Source organism: Arvicanthis niloticus, chromosome 7 (assembly GCF_011762505.2).
Source record: "Arvicanthis niloticus isolate mArvNil1 chromosome 7, mArvNil1.pat.X, whole genome shotgun sequence".
NCBI lineage: Eukaryota > Metazoa > Chordata > Mammalia > Rodentia > Muridae > Arvicanthis > Arvicanthis niloticus.
The window spans coordinates 54,918,593-54,937,908 of NC_047664.1; the positions used below are offsets into that span (position 1 = coordinate 54,918,593).

The 19,316-nt window shown below is 44.0% G+C and overlaps 1 protein-coding gene across 1 annotated transcript in view; it reads right to left on the reverse strand.

Moving 5' to 3' along the window:
* Ppargc1a (PPARG coactivator 1 alpha) overlaps positions 1–19,316 on the reverse strand; it is a 630,627-nt gene that overhangs the window by 590,823 nt on the left and 20,488 nt on the right. The window lies entirely within an intron of this gene.

Genomic DNA, 19,316 nt, shown 5'->3' on the forward strand with positions numbered 1-19,316 from the left:
GACACCTTACAGGAGAAAGGCGTTATTTCAGCTTATGAATTCAGAGAGTTAGAGTCCATGATGGCAGAGCAGAGGCAGCTGGCAGGCCTGGTGGATGGAGCAGAGTTAAGAGCTTATGTCTCAAGCCATAAACACAGAACAAGGATTTGAAACTCGAAAGCCAGCCCCCAGGAGCATACTTTCTCCAGCATGGCCACACCTCCCAGGCCTTCCCAAGGATCAAGAGCTCAGGACATGAGCTTATGAGGATCATTTCTCATTCAAACCACCAAGGAGCCTCATGTATCAGAGGTTGGTCTCAAACCCCCTTATATAGCCAAAGATAACTTTGAATTCATCATCCACCTGCCTCTAGCTTCTGATACTAGGATTACAGGTGCATGTGCCTGGGCAGTTGCCAGTTTTCTTAGTACCAAATTTCTCATTGTCTCTTTGCCTATCTGGGAAGTAATGTCACTTTTTTGGGCTTGGTAGGGTCTCTAGTTGAAGGAACTAAAGACCATTTTTTCAGATCTGATGTTTGGGTGGTGGCCCACCTGACACTATCAGCTCTCCTCCACAGCTATGGTGTGCTCTGTCTGAAGCACTGCTACTCCATAGTGTGATTTTTGTCTGCAGGGGACTCTGAATAATGACTAGACACATTTGGCGTACCTAACATTAGTCACAACTAACAGAATGAGACAGGGGTAGTTACAAGTATTCAGGGGGAATGCATGGAACAGGCCCCTGTGACAAAGAATCATCAGACCCCAAAAGGTCAAAGGTGTCCTGTTCCATGCTGACAAAATTACCCAGAATGAACCTGTTCTCCTTCCCCCCTTGCTCCCACTGTCTTCCATCTCTTCATTTTGCCAAACCCCATTTCCCTGTCCCATTGTGTTCTGCTTTCTAGACTTTCTCTTTTCCTTGAAATGTCACATTTGGAGTATGTCCAAGGTCCAGAGCTGTTTAATCCACATGATTGTCAACACTCCTACAAGGACAATTGCCTGCCCTTTACTCTCAGAAAACAAAACCAAGTGTCATAGATAGAAGTATCTTGTTAAAGTCACCAACTTCCAAAGTAGCTCAGATGAAACTGGGTTTGTGGCCATTTAATGACCAAGTGTTCTTTGACAGTAAAGAATGCCTGTGGATGTTTGGTCTCCCTGCAAGGAGGTAGCAGACATGTTCTGAAACACATTCAAAGATACCCATAAGCAGTTGAGCTATGTTGGTCATCTACTCCCCTGTCTTTCCTAGAATGGATGTGAGTCACATCCTTATTCCAACAGACTGGGGCCATGGTATAATCAGGCTCTAGATTTATGAAGACATGGACCCAATGCCACCAGCCACTGCCCTCCATAAGTGATGAGAGACCCAAGACAAGGACAGAGACAGGTGTCACACTACTGCTGCCACCTGACAAAATGCTTGCACAATTTCACTGAAGTCTGCATCTCATTAGTTTGAGACTGTGAATTTTAGCCTCAAGCTCAGTATCTGGCCTGAGATATAGAGGAGAAGGTAGAAAATGCCACAAGGTACCCAAAGAACTCAGTGTTAGTAGAATATGTAAATACATTTATCACTGCCATGACAATAATGCACACCTTCCTATATCACACATGTTCTTATGTGTATGTAAGTGTGGGGAGCACCCACATGTGCACACACACACACACACACACACACAATCTCCAATTGTTTCCAGAATTCTATGTCCCAATCTCAGAGGTACAAAGTTGCCCTTAGCAACTGTTACAGTATAGATGGGGGCCAAGTTCTAGATCAAGAGACAGCTGTCTGTAACCATGGCAATGAACACAGATGGGTGATAGGAAGTTGCCCCTCCAAACTTGACAAATTTGAGGACATTCCAATGGATATGTCCAGTAAGTGACAGGAAGGAAAGAATCAAGTTTACTAGATATATCAACAATAAAATTGCAGAGGTATATGTAGTAAGCAAGCTTTCCTAGAGGGCCTGAGGCAAAGAATACCGAAAAACCAGATGGAAGAATATCCAGAGATATTGTCAATGGCATTGGGAAAGGCAGGGTTGCCCAGGCATGGAAGATGCTTCTTGGCCACATCATTAATTACCATCATCTTTCTCCTTGTTTCTGTAGTATTCATTACTTGCTTCTTCACTAGAATACATTATACAACTGTGTCTCCAGATGTGTCTCTAGAATGTGCCCCCTAGCACTTAGTACGAAGCAATAAATATGAAGCAAATGAAGAAACAAAGCAAAACCAATGAAGGAAAGGCTTTCAAAATAGAGGAGTTGTTTTAAAGAATCGGGAAAGAAGGAAGATTGAAAATAGGTCATTAAATTTGAAAATTAGGTTACCAGTGAGCTTAGCCAAAGTCATTGCAGTATGTTGATAGAAAAGTTAAATCACTATGGCTTTGAAGAAAGTGGAGATGGGATGCTGGATCAAGGGAGAAGAAAGTGGAGATGGGATGCTGGATCAAGGGAGAAGAAAGTGGAGATGGGATGCTGGATCAAGGGAGAAGAAAGTGGAGATAGGATGCTGGATCAAGGGAGTGGAAGATTAATTTCAGGGACGATAGAAAGAAGCAACCTGAGATCAAATTGTAGATTTCAGCAAATCAGCCAGAAAATGAAAGTTAAGCCAGAAGTGAAGGACATGAATTGGGTGAAAGAGACACATAGCCTAGAGGAAGACTGAGAAGCTGACCTGATGATGTTTGGGAGATAAGCTCTGCTTGTCAAGAACAGATGCTTAGGCATACGGAAGGGAGATGAAGCTGTCCTCAAATGATGTAATCCCAGTCCTCTCTTTGGAAGATGAGGGTGATGGAACCTCTTTTGAGTGGCTCTAAAGAGAATCTAAAGGAGGGTAATCTAAGAGGCTGAGCTGAAAAGCACGGCATTCCATGGTATCAGCTGGTACCATCACCCTTGAACAAGGCACAGAGCCTCGGAAAGGAGAGAAGAAACCAGTTTGGCGTGAAAACTGCTCTGAGTTAGAGAGCTCAGTTTTGTTTGTTTGCTTGCTTGCTTGTTTTTCCTCTGCTGCTCAGAACAATGAACACCTACATTGGTAGGATGCTATGGTCTTGAGATGCTACCGTTCTTCTGCAAGGTTATCTATAATCATGAGTTGTGATGTGTCCCTAACGGTGAGGGTATGGCTCAGTGGTAAAGTACTTGCCTAGCATGTAAGAGGACCAGCATTTCATCCCAAATAGACTGCTACACACAGAGAGAGAAAGAGACAGTGAGACACACAGTCAGCGAGAATGAGCAAGAGAGAGGTGTGTGTGTGTGTGTGTGTGTGTGTGTGTGTGTGTGTGTGTGTGTGTTTTAGTCTCACTAGTGCAGACAAGATGGTTATTTTGACAGCTCCTGCACCTTGTTCATGCTGCTGCTTCAGTGACTCCCCATGGTACAGTATCTCCACCATCTTTCATAATACGGTTCCCTGAGCACACACGGAGCATCCACACGGCACATGCCATCTCCTCTCTCCAGTGGTTTCCGGCTCTGGGATTCACAATTTTAACCTATAAAATAAGAAAATTTTACAGCAACCCTAAACTTGCTCCCTGTCTATTTAAATTACTTCCCCTTGAAGAGAAGCCCCGCCAACCCGATGTCTTGGAGATGGCACTGGAGAGAGAGAGAAATTTCTTTTGTTAGCAGACTCCATAATTACATGGTGATATGTCCACCTGGGTAATAACTAATGGGATTTTTAAAACTTTTTTATATAAATATTTCAGTTTCTTCGCTTGCTAGATTGACTTTTTCCTCAGTGTTAATTGCCTCCATGGTCTTCATCTGTGACAACATTTCTAGCCAGTGTCTCTGCACATTTTTATTTCTTTCTCCAGAGCCTGCTCCTGGATGACTTCATTTAAAAATGTTAATACTATGAATAAATATTAACTTGCTTTGCTGGGGGGAGGGGATGAGCGACTCTCTGGGGGGGCGATTGGCCAACCAACCCTGCAGTCATTTACTTCATGCAACAGGTCACCAGGCTTTAGTTTGGCCTATATGTTTCATAGATGAGAAAAATCTGTCTCCTTTAACATCCTTTAGCATAATCTGCTGAGCATTCCTGGGAACCCCCACCTCCCATGCCACTCTATGAGGCTTTAGGTTGACAAATGGGGTCTTTTATTCCAAGGAACAAGAGGCAGGCTTTTACATACCAATGCACCCATTCACCGACCCTGGGTATACTTGGGATACTAAACACACCATAGTAACTCTCTTTTGCACCCTGTTCTATTTGTCTGCTTCTTCATTTCAATAGTTTTGAGTCAGGATCTCACTCTGTTGCCCTGGCTAGCCCACAACTCATGGCAGTCCTTCTGCCTCATCCTCCGAAATGTTGGAATTACAGGTTTACATCAGCTACCAACCCAACCATTTCTTCCTCTTTTTTTTTTTTTTTTGTTTGTTTGTTTGTTTTGTTTTGTTTTGTTTTCATTCCCTATCCTTGGAGTAAGAGCTCAGACCTCAAGATCTATCTCTCCCTTCTGTCAGTCACAGACCACAGGCAATGAGGTAACCTGGGATACAAAGCTGCAGCCAGAGTTATACCTTTTACATCCTTGCAGAAGGTACTGAGACCTATAGTCTGTCTTTCCACAGATGTAAGGATTCCCGTGTCCCTGCCCTCTTCTCTTTCGCCATTCCATGGACTGCATGTCACACCGTGATCCACCTCTGGACCATCTCCTGCCCCTTTTGTCAACTAAGCCCTAGCTCTTCACTGTTCCTGAACACACACTCTGGCCCCCATTTTCACTGCAGAAACTCAAGAAGCTTGAAGTGTCTTCAGCCTGGCAGGGGACCAGGACCAGATGGTGCACTCCCGTTTCTCATAAAGCCTTGACTCACAAATGGCTCCAAGCTCACTGGCCTCTAAAATCGCTGCTTTTCCCCCATCCTCCAAAGCCGTGGACGGCAGGACAACTTGTTGAATGGCTCTCTTGCCATCACTGTCAACACCTTGTGACCTCTGAATGGCACACCAATCTTCACTTATGTCCCCCATGATCCCGGAAGACTATTGATGAGAATGACCTCCTCTCCCTGAAGGAAAGAAGGAACTCAGGCTGAGAGACATTAACAACAGTAGACAGAGGAATTCTGCTGTCAACCCGCCACCTCTCAGATGGGACTTTTCGCAGCTTGGTGGTGACGAGCCCCCTCAGGAAAGCTGGAACTGTTAATTGCCAAGCTGGCATCATGGGGTTTGGCTGGCGGATTGGCTCTCGATCCGATGTAGCTTTCTTCCTGAGCTGATGGGGCATGCCACACATGGCCCTCGGTGTTACAGCACTCTTGGGATGACTGGAGAGGAAAGGGACTTCATAATGGAACATAGGATTTCTCACCTCTCCATCCCTGGCTCAGATGCAAGAGCTGAGACCTTCTGGTGGATTCTATATAAGTGTCTAGGCTATATCAGCTGCACAAATGCCATTTGAGTGACCAACAGTTTCCACCACATTTCATGGCAGGACTTGGAAGCGCACACTTTCTCAGGTCACACCATGAGGCTCAGGAACAGAAACAGTGGCTCTTCTCCACCTGTCCTGTGACCTCTGGGGGAAATAGTTCTTCCAATATCAAATACTGCAAAAAATGCAAATTTCCTTTTGCTGCATTGAGATGACATTTACAGCTCAACAGTTTTGTTCTTCCTGGCTCTTAATTTTCATCCATTCCTGACAGAACAATGGAAACATATTACCAGCTACCAGTTAAAATCTTTATGGTAACCCTTAGCTCACCTGCCTCATGGGCAAATGGATACTGTCCATAAAAACTGCCTGTATAGTTAGTTCACAAATATTCACACACTAGGGAATTTTCCCCAACACTGGAGCTCCCTCCACAGCTTAGGACCTTTTCTTGCCAAACACCTGAGTTATTTCTGGAAAATAACTTTATTTCCCAAGAAAAATGGTAGGTGACACAGAAACGTCCCTTCTTGTTTACTCCCTGTCCATCATAAGGTTGACTCTTCTGACTTAACTTTTTTCTCTCCTTCTTCACTCTATGGGGTTTCTCTTGGCTCTTTCTGGAAACTTCTCAACTGTTCTTTCCAAGGGTAGCTTAGTCAGCCAGGGAAGCTTCTAGAATTCATGCTTATATCACCCAGGGCCCAGCAGAGAGACTGGTGATGAGAAAGTGGCAGCACAAATGAATGTCCTGCACTCCTTTTTTCCCCACTCCACCCTTCTTTGCCCAAGCCCTTCTTTGCCTGGAGGCCCCTCCTACTTGCTGTAATCACCGCAATCCTAGCTTCCCCAAGGAGGCCCTCCCCTGCCTTCTCACAGCACACGAACTTGCAGTGAGCACACGGAACCCAAAAGCACATATGACCCAGAAAATTTTCCATTGTCCCCTCTACTCGAAGGCTCCAGGCGGTGGGGGCGAGGACAATCCTTTCTTATTACCTCCTCACCTCTCAATCCCAGAACTACATGAAAGACCTGCACACCATGGGCCCTCTCTAGAAGGTATGGGATGAGCCAAATGTCTCATTCATGTTCCCCACAACCTAACACAGATTCTCTTTTAACTCTCCATTTGACTAATAGAGACTTGAGGGCTCTAGGAAGATACTACCTTGCCTCAGACTGTGCAGCAAGATTGCAAAAGCAAAACCTGAGCCTGAAGCCCCGAGACCCTCAAAGTCTGCTCTTTCTGTGTTAAAACCTGCTCTCGGACCTCAGCCAATACTGGATGATTTAAAAAAAAAAAAAAAAAATGTTCTCAGCTCTGATCTCTTTGTGTCAGGCGGGCAGGGTAGGAAACTAGGTTGCATCCATACAGCCACAACCTGTGATACTTGTCAACCATTGCCCTCAGTTAAAATAACCTCTCTGGGTCCTGAGATGCCCTCATATCTGGGTCAACATGGTTCTGAGACACAGTGGAGTAGGTGAGGCACTCATCTTGGATTCCAAACATAAAGTCACCAGAATTTCAGTAAGCAAAAAAGTGATTCAATGCAGCGTTTAAAAATTGACATGCAGGGCTGGGGAAACAGCTTGCCCAGTGAAGAGCTTGCTATGTGAATATAAAGACCAGGGTTTGTATCCCCAGCATCCATATCAAAAGTTGGGTGCAACAGCACCCATTCATGATCCAAGCACCGAGGAGACAGAGACAGGTGAAATCCTGAAGCTGTCTTGGCAGCCAACATAGCCAAGTTGGTAAGCTCCAGGTATAGTAACAGAGCCTGTCTCAAAAACTAGGGGGTAGAGAAATTGGGAAAGACATCCTGTGTTGACTTCTCGCCTCCGCCTGCACATGCACATATGTGCAAACACATACCTGTACAAATATGTGCACATGCATGCCATATGCATACAGAAAAAAAACTCTGACGTCAATGTCTCGGTGGCATATCACTCATCTGACATTCAGGAGTCAGAGAGAGGAAATTAGAGAGATGCTCGGTGGTTAAGAGCACATGGTGTTATTGCAGAGGGCCCAGCTTCATTTCCACAGCTCACAACCATTTGTAACTCCAGTCCCAGGGTACCAGTCCCAAGGTGTCACATGCCCTCTTCTGATCTCTGTGGGCACCAGAGATGCACATGGTACACAAACATACGTGCAGATAAAATACTCATATACATAAAAGAAATCTTTTTTAAGTGGGGAAGAAGAAAGAGGGGAAGAGAAAGACAAACATCTGATAATCAGCAAAATGTCTACATTTTGCAGAAAAGCAGAGTGGGCAAAGAGAGGGTCTTTGCACTGCTTTGAGCTCCAAGGTGGCTGCATGAGGCTCTGCTCTGAGTTTTGTCGCTCTCAGGGGTAAGCAGAGGTGGCAGACAACTTGACATCTATCAGACACCTCAGCCCAGGCCCATGGCAGGTTAGGAAATGGCAGATGTCTGGCCTGCTCTGTGAAGAGCCCAGAGGAGTGTCTACAGACATGGGAGCATTTTGTTTGTTGAGTGTGATGATGCCTGTCCTCATTAGAAGTGGAGCTGTAAGCCTGAAAGCCACAAATGATGGAGGACTGCTTCCTGGAAGAGTTTCAAGGGCATCTCGACCACCCTATGTTCTAGGGGAAATGCCTACCCCTGGAGGCCCGAAGACCACAGCTTTGGGGAGATAGACAGGAGTAAAAGCCCCCAGGGATATTTTAGCTGACTTGAAAAGGTAGGCACTCCTATGAAAAGGGACTAGCAGTTGTAGTCTTGAAGGATGGGCGCAGATCAGCTATAAGCTGAGGGGAGAGGAGTATCAGGGGCTGAAACAGGCTGGTGTCTAAGCTTCCAAAGTGAAATAATGAGAAAGAAAGGTGCATGGGAAGAAGCAGTCCCATGGGTTTGAAGAGTAGTTACAGAGTCTGAAGCTGATTTTATAAGAAAGAGGAAGCCACGGGCAGGTTATAGCTGAAGAGGGGCTTATCCAGGGACCACATAGTAGTAATAAATGCTCAGTCTACTGACGGCTCAGTTGGAGGGGAACACACAGGATAGAATAGGACAGTGGGAGGCATCACAGGGGTCTGTTGTACCAGGAGCTACCAGATGAGGAATGGAAGGAGTGACTGACTCCGGACACCATCCAGGGACTGAAGCAGCTAAGCGTCTTCAGAGGTTCAGAGTGAAGAAACACAGAGAGAGGGAGGCTGACCCTTGGGTCTTGTAAGAGTTCGGAGCTGAAGAGGTGGATAAAAGACTTAAAGCACAGGAGATGTGAGATTCAGGTTGGAGTGAGGGGTTGTCATCACAGTCTCCGGCCAAGGTATGATACTGGAGAACAGGATACACACCTCCTGCAACGCCCTGACCCCCAGCTGAAGACAATCACCCAAACGGCCATCTCTGTCAGCCCCTCCCACTTGCGTCTTACTCACAGCGATGAAGTTTATTCCCACTAATACTGCTGTGATTATTTATTCACCATCCTTGTGTTTTAGAATTACCATAGCTGTGAAATTTATATTCAACGGCGTTATTACAATTTTCAGCCACTAATGAAATTATTGTTTCTGTTTGTGATGTGTTTGGGAGCTATAATGATAAACATTTCCTTTCAAAAATACCACTGCAATGTTTATGTCCTCAAAACCTGCCATAAATGACAAATTGCCAAGGGCCCCTAAGCAGTTAAACTCTCTTCTTGGGAAGGCTGAGCTTCTCGATTTTGCCATAGTGGGAATTAGATCCTGGAGTGGATAGGATGTGCAATACCAAAGGTTGACATTTATAATCTAGGACTGTGTGGTCTCCAGATAGTTTTGATACTATAGTTCATCAACAACAAAAAAAAATAATAAGTTTGCTAATACCCCTAAAATATGCTGATGTTCAATTTATTATATAATAAAATGTAATTTAGCTGTGATCATTTTCCACTGAGCTAATTAATATATGATGCATATGACGGCCCATATACCAGACAGAACTTGAGGAAACAGAGTAAATAGAGTCACACAGACCTGCTGTCTCCATCCCTCTCCCCACTGTGGGGAACTTGCCTGGGGAATATCCTTGTGATGTGGAGAGCCCTGGCCTAGAACATTGTCTTCCCACACTCTCCATCTTTCTCATCTTTTAAGAGAGAAACTGATATAATATTGGATTCCCAAGCCCCAGGGCTAAACACAGAACCCGGTAAGAAGGCTTGGTGGGGAGATGGGAGAACCATTTTCATCTGTTTTAAATTTAAGGGTTTTGAGTGAGAAATTCTGCTGAGCACTGGGCTTTGCAGTTAATAAGATCAGGTCTAAAAATCCACAGCTCTCCAGAGCAGTGAGGGCTCCTGATGCATGCTGGGAAGAAGTTGCCTGCTCGATCCCTTCCACATTTTGCTGTACCCCCTTGCAATAATTTGCCCCCAGGCTTTTTTTTCAGGTCCAAGGCAGTCCCAGTGTCTCCTTACAATGTAGAACTGGTACTGGGCAGACTCTTATATCCAGAGGCAATACAGCCACCATCTAGGTTCCAATAGCAACTGCTTTTACTTTAAAACAATTTTTTTCAGAGAAATTTTTAAAAATCCATGCCACCTCTAACTAGCATACATGGGAACCCTGAAGTGGCATGGAGTGACTTTGTCATAACTATTCTCATCCTTGGACATCGGAGGTTCAAGACTCATCTAATAAGGTGACCAGTAGACAGTTACACACAGCAAGACCTAAGGCCCTAGCTTTCCTGGCTGTTACCTCCTGTGTATGCCTCTGCAAGTCCCTTACCTTGGAGCCTCTTCTCCAGAAGGAATGTTCCCCAAAGAGAAGCTACCCAGATCCCTCACTCTGAACTCGATTCTCTTTATCCTCTCTGTCTTGGGTAATATGCTTGTTCCTTTGATTCATGGAGCTTCTTCAGCCTATGAAGCCCAAAAAGAGGTTTCCCTTCTTCCTCAGAGTTCCTGTAACAAGGTCATCTACGTCATTCACTTGCTGTTGAATCCTGAGAATAATACCACATTATTTCAGTCTAATGGTGGGAACATTTACAGATACCCCTCCATTCGCTCTGAGGTTGACCAGAAGTCTCTACAGAACAGAAACCCTTGTACATTTTCCTGCACACAGTGGGTATCAGGGGACATTTGTTGAATTCAAAGTCTCTTCCAAGCTCCTCCTCAATTTCTTCCTTTAGCTCCTATCAAGGGGAATAGCAATCGAGGCTAGACCAGGAAGGGAGAAAAATAGATCACATGAAACCTAACGATAACCTGTAACCCTGGACACATTTATGTACACCCCAGCCCAACATACTCATTTGGTAATGCTCACATTTTTTTTTAGTTTTTCTTTGGTTGTCAACATTTAAAAGCCATCAGACCCGCAAAATAAGCAAACACACAGGTAAAACTGGAATAACTACTTACGCTGAAGAAGCTAAACCTACAGGGCACTGATGGACTAAGAAAGGTTGCCTCCTCTGCAGACATGAAGTTCTTTTTGGTTACAATGCCCCCGCCCCCGCACTGCCAAGAAATTTAGAGCAGCGTGAAGCTAAGATTTGAGATTATGTCAACTTCACATTCCTTTGAACAGCTGTCACTTACTGAGCAGAGACACTGTGGGAGAGTGGTGACTGTAGCAAAGGACAAACACATGCTCTAGTCACCACGTAGCCAGACTGCTGTAGTCCTGGGAGGGTTCCACCTGCACTGTTTTCTTAGCACAGGTTTTCTGACCCACTTCCCCTCTCCTGACACTCTTCTCCCTGCTTTGATTTATTCTCGCTATAATTACCTAATTTCTTCTGTGTCCTTCCACTTCCTTTTCCGATTAGTATTCCCCTGCCCTGCTCCTGCTGTTGGGATCCTGTTGGTAGGACATCTGAACCAGACCTTACCTCATTCTCAGAGTCTAGGCTACTGCAGCCTTGCTTCTGAAGCAAGTCAATGAGGAGCAGGGGCAGGACCACAGGCGGGGCCATGGGTCAGGCCAAGGGCAGGGCTAGCAGCAACAAAATTCATTCCTAAGGCTGGCTAGGCCTGGCAGGATGGAGAGAGCTCAGTCTCTGGCCCTGGAGGCACAGGAGGAAGGGCCAATGCCCAGAAAGTGCAGCTTGCAGGCGCGGGCCAAGGCCAGCCTCACATCTGTCATCCCCTCTGACCAGGCTATTTGCCAAGAGAGGAAACGGAAATACAGAGGAAGAGATAGAAAAGCAGGGAGGAGGAAAGAGATAGGAAGACCAGTGGCAACAGGGGATGGCTGGGAGGGAAAGGGAAGGAGGGGAGAGCGCAGGAGAACCCCTGAGACCCAGCAGGCTCCTCACAGAATGGATTCCTACCCAGAAGCACATGGCACCACCTGATTTAAGCAAGGCAAGGAATGTGAAGTACAATTTGTCCTTAAAATTCAACAGCACAAGAATGAAAAGAAAAGGCTCCGCCGAGTTGTGACATTTAAGTGGTCATGCATTTTTCAACATATCAGCTATGCAAAGATGTTTATATTCATCTCCTCCGCAGTCATGTTTCATTTAAATAGGGTGAAAAATGCCTTCAAAAAGTTTAATTAAATAAAATAGAAACATGAAAATCAAAGTTAACTGCAAAAGCCTTTAAAAGGTATTCATTCTTCTTAAAGGGGAGGGGAGAGAAATATAAATTCCATAAACAACAAGGGAGGAAAATAAAAAAAGCAGAAGAGTAAACTAAATAAATATCCTGGTTATCTCTACTCCGTGCCGTTTCAAATCCAAGTGAATTTTTCTCTTGTATTATATTTCTAAAAATCCAGAAGGAAAAAATGTCAGGTGATGACAACATGTAAAAGTTCATGGATGCTGAGTTAATCTAAAACCTTTAGCAAGCAAGCAAGAAAAAGTCTTCATTTAAAGAAGCAGTTCAAAAAAAAAAAAAAAAAAAAAAAAAAAAAAAAAAAAAAAAAAAAAAAAAAAACCTGAAGGGCTGCATGGATAGATTTAATTCATCATCTTGCAAGCATGCACAATGAAGTTCACAAAGGTCTAATAGCGGCCCCAGCTAGATTCTGGCCCATCCATCTCGACCCTCTGCTCATATACGCCAGCTTTAATATGCACCATAATGACAGCAACAATAATGACCTTAACTTGGGTAATCCATTTGTTGACAGCAGGTGATAATTCGGCCATCCTGATAGTAATCTGTTTTTTTGGCAAACGGGAGAGAAGGCTATTTGCCACTTACATTTATTTTTATGGGGATGACATGTTTTATAAAGCTGGATGCGGGACAGTACAGGTGTGGAATTAATTGTCCAAGTTGCAAAATATGTTCGTGATGGTATGTTAAATCTATGGCACACAGTGGCCCTGACACGATTCAGCACTCGCTTCCATTAAGTAAGCACAAGCCCAGCTCTTCTGTCATGGCACAGTTTCTTTGCTGAGTGGATAGCTTGGGGCTTCCTTTTGCTGCTAGTTTATGATCTGAGCTCTTTAATTTCCCCAGTTCAACTCTTAGGGCCACAAAGACAAGCCGCCTGACTTTTAAATAATATATTCCCCCTTTTAAATTTCTGCCTCCTACTATTTCCTAGGAGTACCATTTCCTGTCACGATAATTACAATAATTTGTATGTAGTTCCTGGGATCACATTCCTAATTGAGTCCTAAATTGGTTAGCCTCGTGAAGTTATTAATATGCTTTTTTAACCTGCACAAAATATCTATTTTTTTTTCTGGCTGGGCAAACAATCTTCATAGATTCTTATATTCTTTACCTCTGTTCCTTTTGTTTTAATATCACTATTTTAGTTCCAAAAAAAATGAAGCTTTTTTTTTTAAACAGAAGCATTAGAGCTGAAGGGGAAGATTTGGTCAGAGAGACCTTTGAGAGCCAAGACTCAGTGGCCTGAGACCTTTGCCACACATCAACACCAAAAAAGAACTCCTGATCACTCCGGCACTAGGGAAGGAACTATGTGAAGCAATAAAGTGATACCACAAAGCTTGCACATGGCCAAGCAACCAGGTCAGAGTCCAGGCTGGCTTAGAACTTTCTAGGTAGCCCAGGCTACTCTGGTGTTCTCCATCCTCTTGCCTGAGCCCCTGAGTGCTGGGATTACAGATGTGGAGTCACTTTGCCCACCCCGTGAAAGTATTTTTTAAAAGGGATTATCACAGCCAGACTTCTGTTTTAGAAACATTGACTTTAGGTAGTTCAAATTAATAGTCTATGGAACTTGTCTAAGCTAAAAATACATAAATGCAAACACATAAACTAAAGTTAGAGCAAAGAGGAAAAACTGGGACTGGGGAATTTTCACCTGCAGGGAAGCGCCTATTCAACTGGAAGAGGAAACTAATTCACTAAATCAGAACAGCTGGGCGTGATGGTGCACACCTATCATCTCAGTGCTCAGGACTCTGGGCACTCTTGAACTCTTTTGAGTTCAAAACCACCCTGAGCTACACAGAGATGCCTTGTCTAGATGAATAAATAACAGAGAATAATACAAAGTTGCTATTGTCTGAAACCAGTTATCCTTTAAACACACACACACACATATGAAATTGTAATCCCTATTGTAAAATATTAAGAGGCAGGGAATGAGGATTTAGCCTTAGGGAAGGAAGGGATAAATGGTAAATGGGACCTCTCATGAGTGACCTAGTTTGGTAAGATCTTTTGCCACATGATGCCCTACAGTAAGAAGGTTGTCATGAAACATGATATCTTGACTGTGAGCCAAAACCATGGGCTAGCCTCGTGCCTTACCAGGAAACAGTGGCTTGAGTTTGTATGGAATGAACAACTAAATCTCTCATCTGCCTGGGAGAAAGGAGAACAAAGGATGGGTCTTTGGATAACCTCACCCCAGCCATGCTTCAGACTGCAAGGCCTGAAGTCATCTCAGGGAATCTTCCACTGAAACCTTCTCCCAGTGTTAGGCTGCTGGAAAGTCAGGTCTACCGCAAACACACATCCATGTTCGATCATTACATCAAGCCAGACTCTATGGTCAGTGGTGTCCACAGGTGTGACCATTGAATAAGATCTCAAGATGGATCGTCTTGCTCTATTGAAGGCACATAATCCCTGACTGCTTTTTCATTTAAGCATTTTCTAAATCATGTGTCTGTGAGGCTGTGTTGAGACAAAAATCAATACACTGACAATTCCTCTTTGTCTCTTCTGCCGACAAACCAGGCTGTCAGTGCCGTATCCTGCTATTTCACACAGGCTCTTTTCAAAGTAGCAGGGATGGGGTTTACTATAATTATACAATAGTAATGATTTCACGTGCAGAGGATGAAATGTGCTGTTTGCTCGGCTTTAGGTTTAAAGCGTTTCAGTGGTCCAGAGCACACGGTCCTTAGCATGTTGAAGGTTCTCGGGTTTGAGTAGGGCAGGAGAGATGTGTGAAAATAATCTGAAGAATCTTAAGCCACTTCCATGTTTAGTGGGCAAATGCGTACATTCTGAGAGTGCAGAGAACATTTCTGGGAAACAGGTGTTCATTCAACACCACCGAAATGGGCTTCTAATTCCCAACAGAACCTTGCTCTGGAACCTGGCCTGCATCAAAGCCAGAACCAGAAAGTGGACAGTGCACTTTCTCCGTATCTTCACTAACAGGCACTGCTTCTATTTCTCAGGTTTAGTGTTTTTATATAGTGTTTATATAATTATTTTATAATACACATATAAATAGCTTATAGTATATTGTTTTTATATATCACACAGAGGCGTGGTGATATCAAAGTGTGTTTTGTTTGGCATTTCCCTGCTATTTTAGTGACTGAGCATCCTCTCATACCTGTCTCGAACTTCTGTGCCTCTCCTGGTGAGACTGTATTCAGGTCTCTGGCCTACATTTTTAAGGTAGTTTTCTTTTTTTCTTTTTTTTTTTTTTAAGGTAGCACATAGAGTAGTGGGTCTCGTCATGACGTGTCCTTATACTTTATTCTTCTTTGTTTCCTCCCCATCTTCCCTCACTGGTGTCTCCTCCCCTTCTGACCCATTTTCCTTCTCCCCACAGTTAACCCCCACCCTGCCTTTTGCTTTCTTCTAACAGAAGTCCCACTACGCTTTCTGTTTCGTCCTCCCAAAAGATTGCTCCCTTCAGACCTGAAAAGGTGGCTTGGTGGTTAAGAGAGTACCCAAGTTTGATTCCCAGCACCCACATAGAGCAGCTCACAATGACCTGTAACTCCCGCTACAGGGAGATCTGACTCCCTTGGCTTCTGTGAGATGATGTTCATATGCTTATTCCCACGTACAAGTACACATAATCCTTTTTTAAAAGCTCCTCTCATGATCCCACTTCTAGATTCATGTTGTACAAATTACACACACACACACACACACACACACACACACACACACTATTTAAGCTCCATAGCAGAGAAAACATGTGGTATTTGTTTTTTTTTTTTCAGAGTCTGCTTTAACCCATTGGGGTTTACACTATCGAGTGAAGAAACTCTTCACATATTTTAATCCATCAAGAAAAGGAAAGAGACACAGACTCTGTTTGTGTAATAACATGGAAGATGCTGGGGAAAGGTCTGGCTCTCACAGCAGAGAACGTGGGAAACCGAATCTTCTAGAGAATTGTCTCACATCTTTGCCTCTTCTTGCAAATCTGTCTGCAAACTGCACATACATGCATGCCCGGGCGCGCGCACACACACACACACATTTCTTTCCAGTAATGTCCTTGTGCCCCGCCAGGCTCTCTCATCCACCTGACTGCTGCTTCTTCTCCCCTGTGTTCCCCCAGCCCTCCCTTAGAAAGACTGTGCAATTCTCCCCAGGCCATGCCAGCTGGAGAACACCAGCAGAGCCTTCTTCAAGAATGACCAGAAATGCTCTCTGTCCTCTGTGTCCTGCCACATGACAGCCAGCCTTTTGAGAAACAGAAGATGGTTCTTCATCAGACAATAGTGCATGTCCAATATCACCTACCCAGCTCCACTGACATGCTGCCCAACCGGAGGGCCCCAGGCTCCTTTAACTAATGAGGATGAGGCCTGTGAATCCAAAAGCTGACCACAAAGCACTAACTGCCCTCTTTAAAACTGGGACAAGTGAAGCAGAGATGGACGGAGTGCTACAAAGAGATGGCTCTGATCCTGAGATGGAGAGAGTATGGGATCAGAACATGCCGGCAGCCCTTTGCTGACTCAAGCCCAGGTGAGTCAGAACAGAACTGGGCTCTAAGAACCTCCTGGCCTTATGTTACAGGAAACACAGCTTCACTTCTCTCTTGACCATGGACTGCAAAGTACCACCAGAGTCCTCCCAGGGTTCTACTGTGTCCCTGGTCCCCTCCTCCCTCTCTCACATACATAACCTATTCCTGTCCCATTTAGGTTCCCCTCAATATTAGAAAGAGAAAAAAATTGGCTTGAAACAGTTCCAAGAGTCACTCTTTTCTACCAGACAATGGCAGCCTATGACTCACGTCTCCCAGAAATGTGGTTCTGGCTTATTCCTCAACTGGGCAGCTCTTCTGCTCCCTAACCAACCGAACAGCTGTCTGATTTTTGGTGTTTTTTTTTTTTTTTTTTTTTTTTTTTTTTTTTTTTTTACATCCAAAACATTCTAGTGTTAAAAACTCTACAGAGTTCAGAGGACCTGTCTCCATCCTTATCAGCCATGGAATCCCAACTCATGGGAGAGAAACATGAACGCCCGCCCTTACCTTCTACCATGCTAAATTCTCTAGTCTCTCCCTCAAATAAAGATGGTTTCCTTACATATGCAGATGGGACATTCTCAGAACTTTACAATAACCCAGCTGCCTGAGCCAGAGGCTCAGCACACCTTGGGTGTAGAGGGTTTGTCTGCTGTCCAACACCTGAGGGATCGACTTCAAATTACCATGCTCTTCTCACCAAGCCTGCCCATTAGCCTGGCATGCTGCTGGCAAGCAGAAAAAGCTGCACAAATGCTTTTTGGTTTCAATTAGTGTCTTAGCTTCTTCTAAGACACTATTGTTGTGATAAAAGACCTAATGAAAGCAATTTAAGGGAGGAAGGGCTTATCTGGCTTGCCATCCTAGATAACCAGGAAGTAAGCTGGCAGCAGCAGGTCCTTGAGGGAGCTGGTCACCCTGCATCTGCACTCAAAAAGCAGAAAGCTTTAAATGTTTGCTTTCCTGTACTCGGCGTGCTTTCTCAGTTTTGACAATCCAGGGTGGCAGCCAGGGAATGGTACCACCCAGAGTGAGCACATCTTCCCACCTAAATCAATGCAATCAAGATAATCCCCATAGGCATATCAGAGATTATTTCCATGTTAGTCTAGACTCTATGGAGTTGACAATTAATACCATGCACCATAGTTAGCAATTCCCTTTAATCTCCACCAAACCACCTCTCACCTGCCTCACACGAGAGCCTCCAACTGACCTCATTCTACCCCTTCTCTGTTAAGGAGACTGACTTCAGAAAGCATCAGTCAGGCCTAGTCCTTCCTCTGCTTGAAACATTCTGAGTGGTTTCTAATGTCATTGAAGTCAATTCTAGATTCCTCATGTGGCCTGCAGTTCAACACAACCTGAGCTATGTGACCCCTGAACTTATCTCTAACCATACCCTCTATGTTCCCCAGCCATAGTTTGCTGAGTGGACAATGCTTCCCCTGGAGCCTGCCTTGAGAGAAGGCTCAACCAAGCCCTCCCCAGGAAGGTGACAACCTCCATCCTGGACACTTCCCATCTCATGCAGCGTGACCCATTCCTGTCACAGGTGACTGTTCAGTCATGTGGCCCATTTTTATGACAGTCACAGACATTTTCAGATAGTATTGTGTGTTGATGCCACTCTGTCTGGTGTTCTTGGGCTGATTATTTTGTTCTTGCTCCCTGTTTCCAAGTCCCCAAATAGGACCTGCTCTGCCATAGGCACTCCCAAAGCATTATTCCATTATTCAGAAGGACAGCCTCCTAGCTTGTGCTCAAAAGAATGGGTGTTTTTGAGACACTTTTGTTCATAAGACATTCCCCCATTTCTAAGCCGAGTACTAATTTCCACCTTGATATTACTTTCCCCCCAATAATAGAAATAATAGCCACCATTTGGCTTTGAAATACCACTCTATATTAAATACCTAGACAATCTGCATTTATTATAGGTCAACCAAAAAAGAACTGGATATTACCTGTCTTCTATAATTGGATTGTATTTTCTGAAGAATCATGTTATTCTAGAGTTTTGCCTTCTAATTTTCTTCGGTAGTATATGTTTTTATTCCTTGCAAATAAATGGGCAAATTGCTCCATTTTTGCATGCAGAAATCAGGAGGGAAATATTAAAATCTTAATCAGACTACAAACCTCCTAGAAATGACCTGACTTGTGTATATTTGAGCATAAGGCTTCTGGATAAAGCAATAAACAAGTTCACTCTTAGAAAATACTGTACCAAAACTGAACTCACCATCCTCATGATCTCTGGAAATAAATCCAGCATGGGATAGCTGAACCAAATAGACCATGGTTTCTCAAAATGGTCTCTTGTATATCTAATTGATATCATTTAATATACCATCCCTCTGTCTCTTTCATTCTTAATGATTTATTAATATATGTAAATTATACATAATAATGGGTTATTATGACATTTTTATACATGTACATAATGTTTTCTATAATATCCCCTTCTTATCCTCTCTGGTCCCCATCCCTACTTCCATCCCCATTAACCTTCTTCCTCCCAACTGGTCTTTCTTTTGTTCCCACTCATGATGCATGTGTACATGTCTGTGTATGAGGGGGGCGTTCCATTTAGGTTTCAGTAGTTTATAATAGTTTGTTTGAAAGAGTTTGTTTACAGGAGAATGTTTGCCTTACTGGTTGCTATACCACTGAAGAAAATGTCCCATCATCCCCTACCAACCGTTATC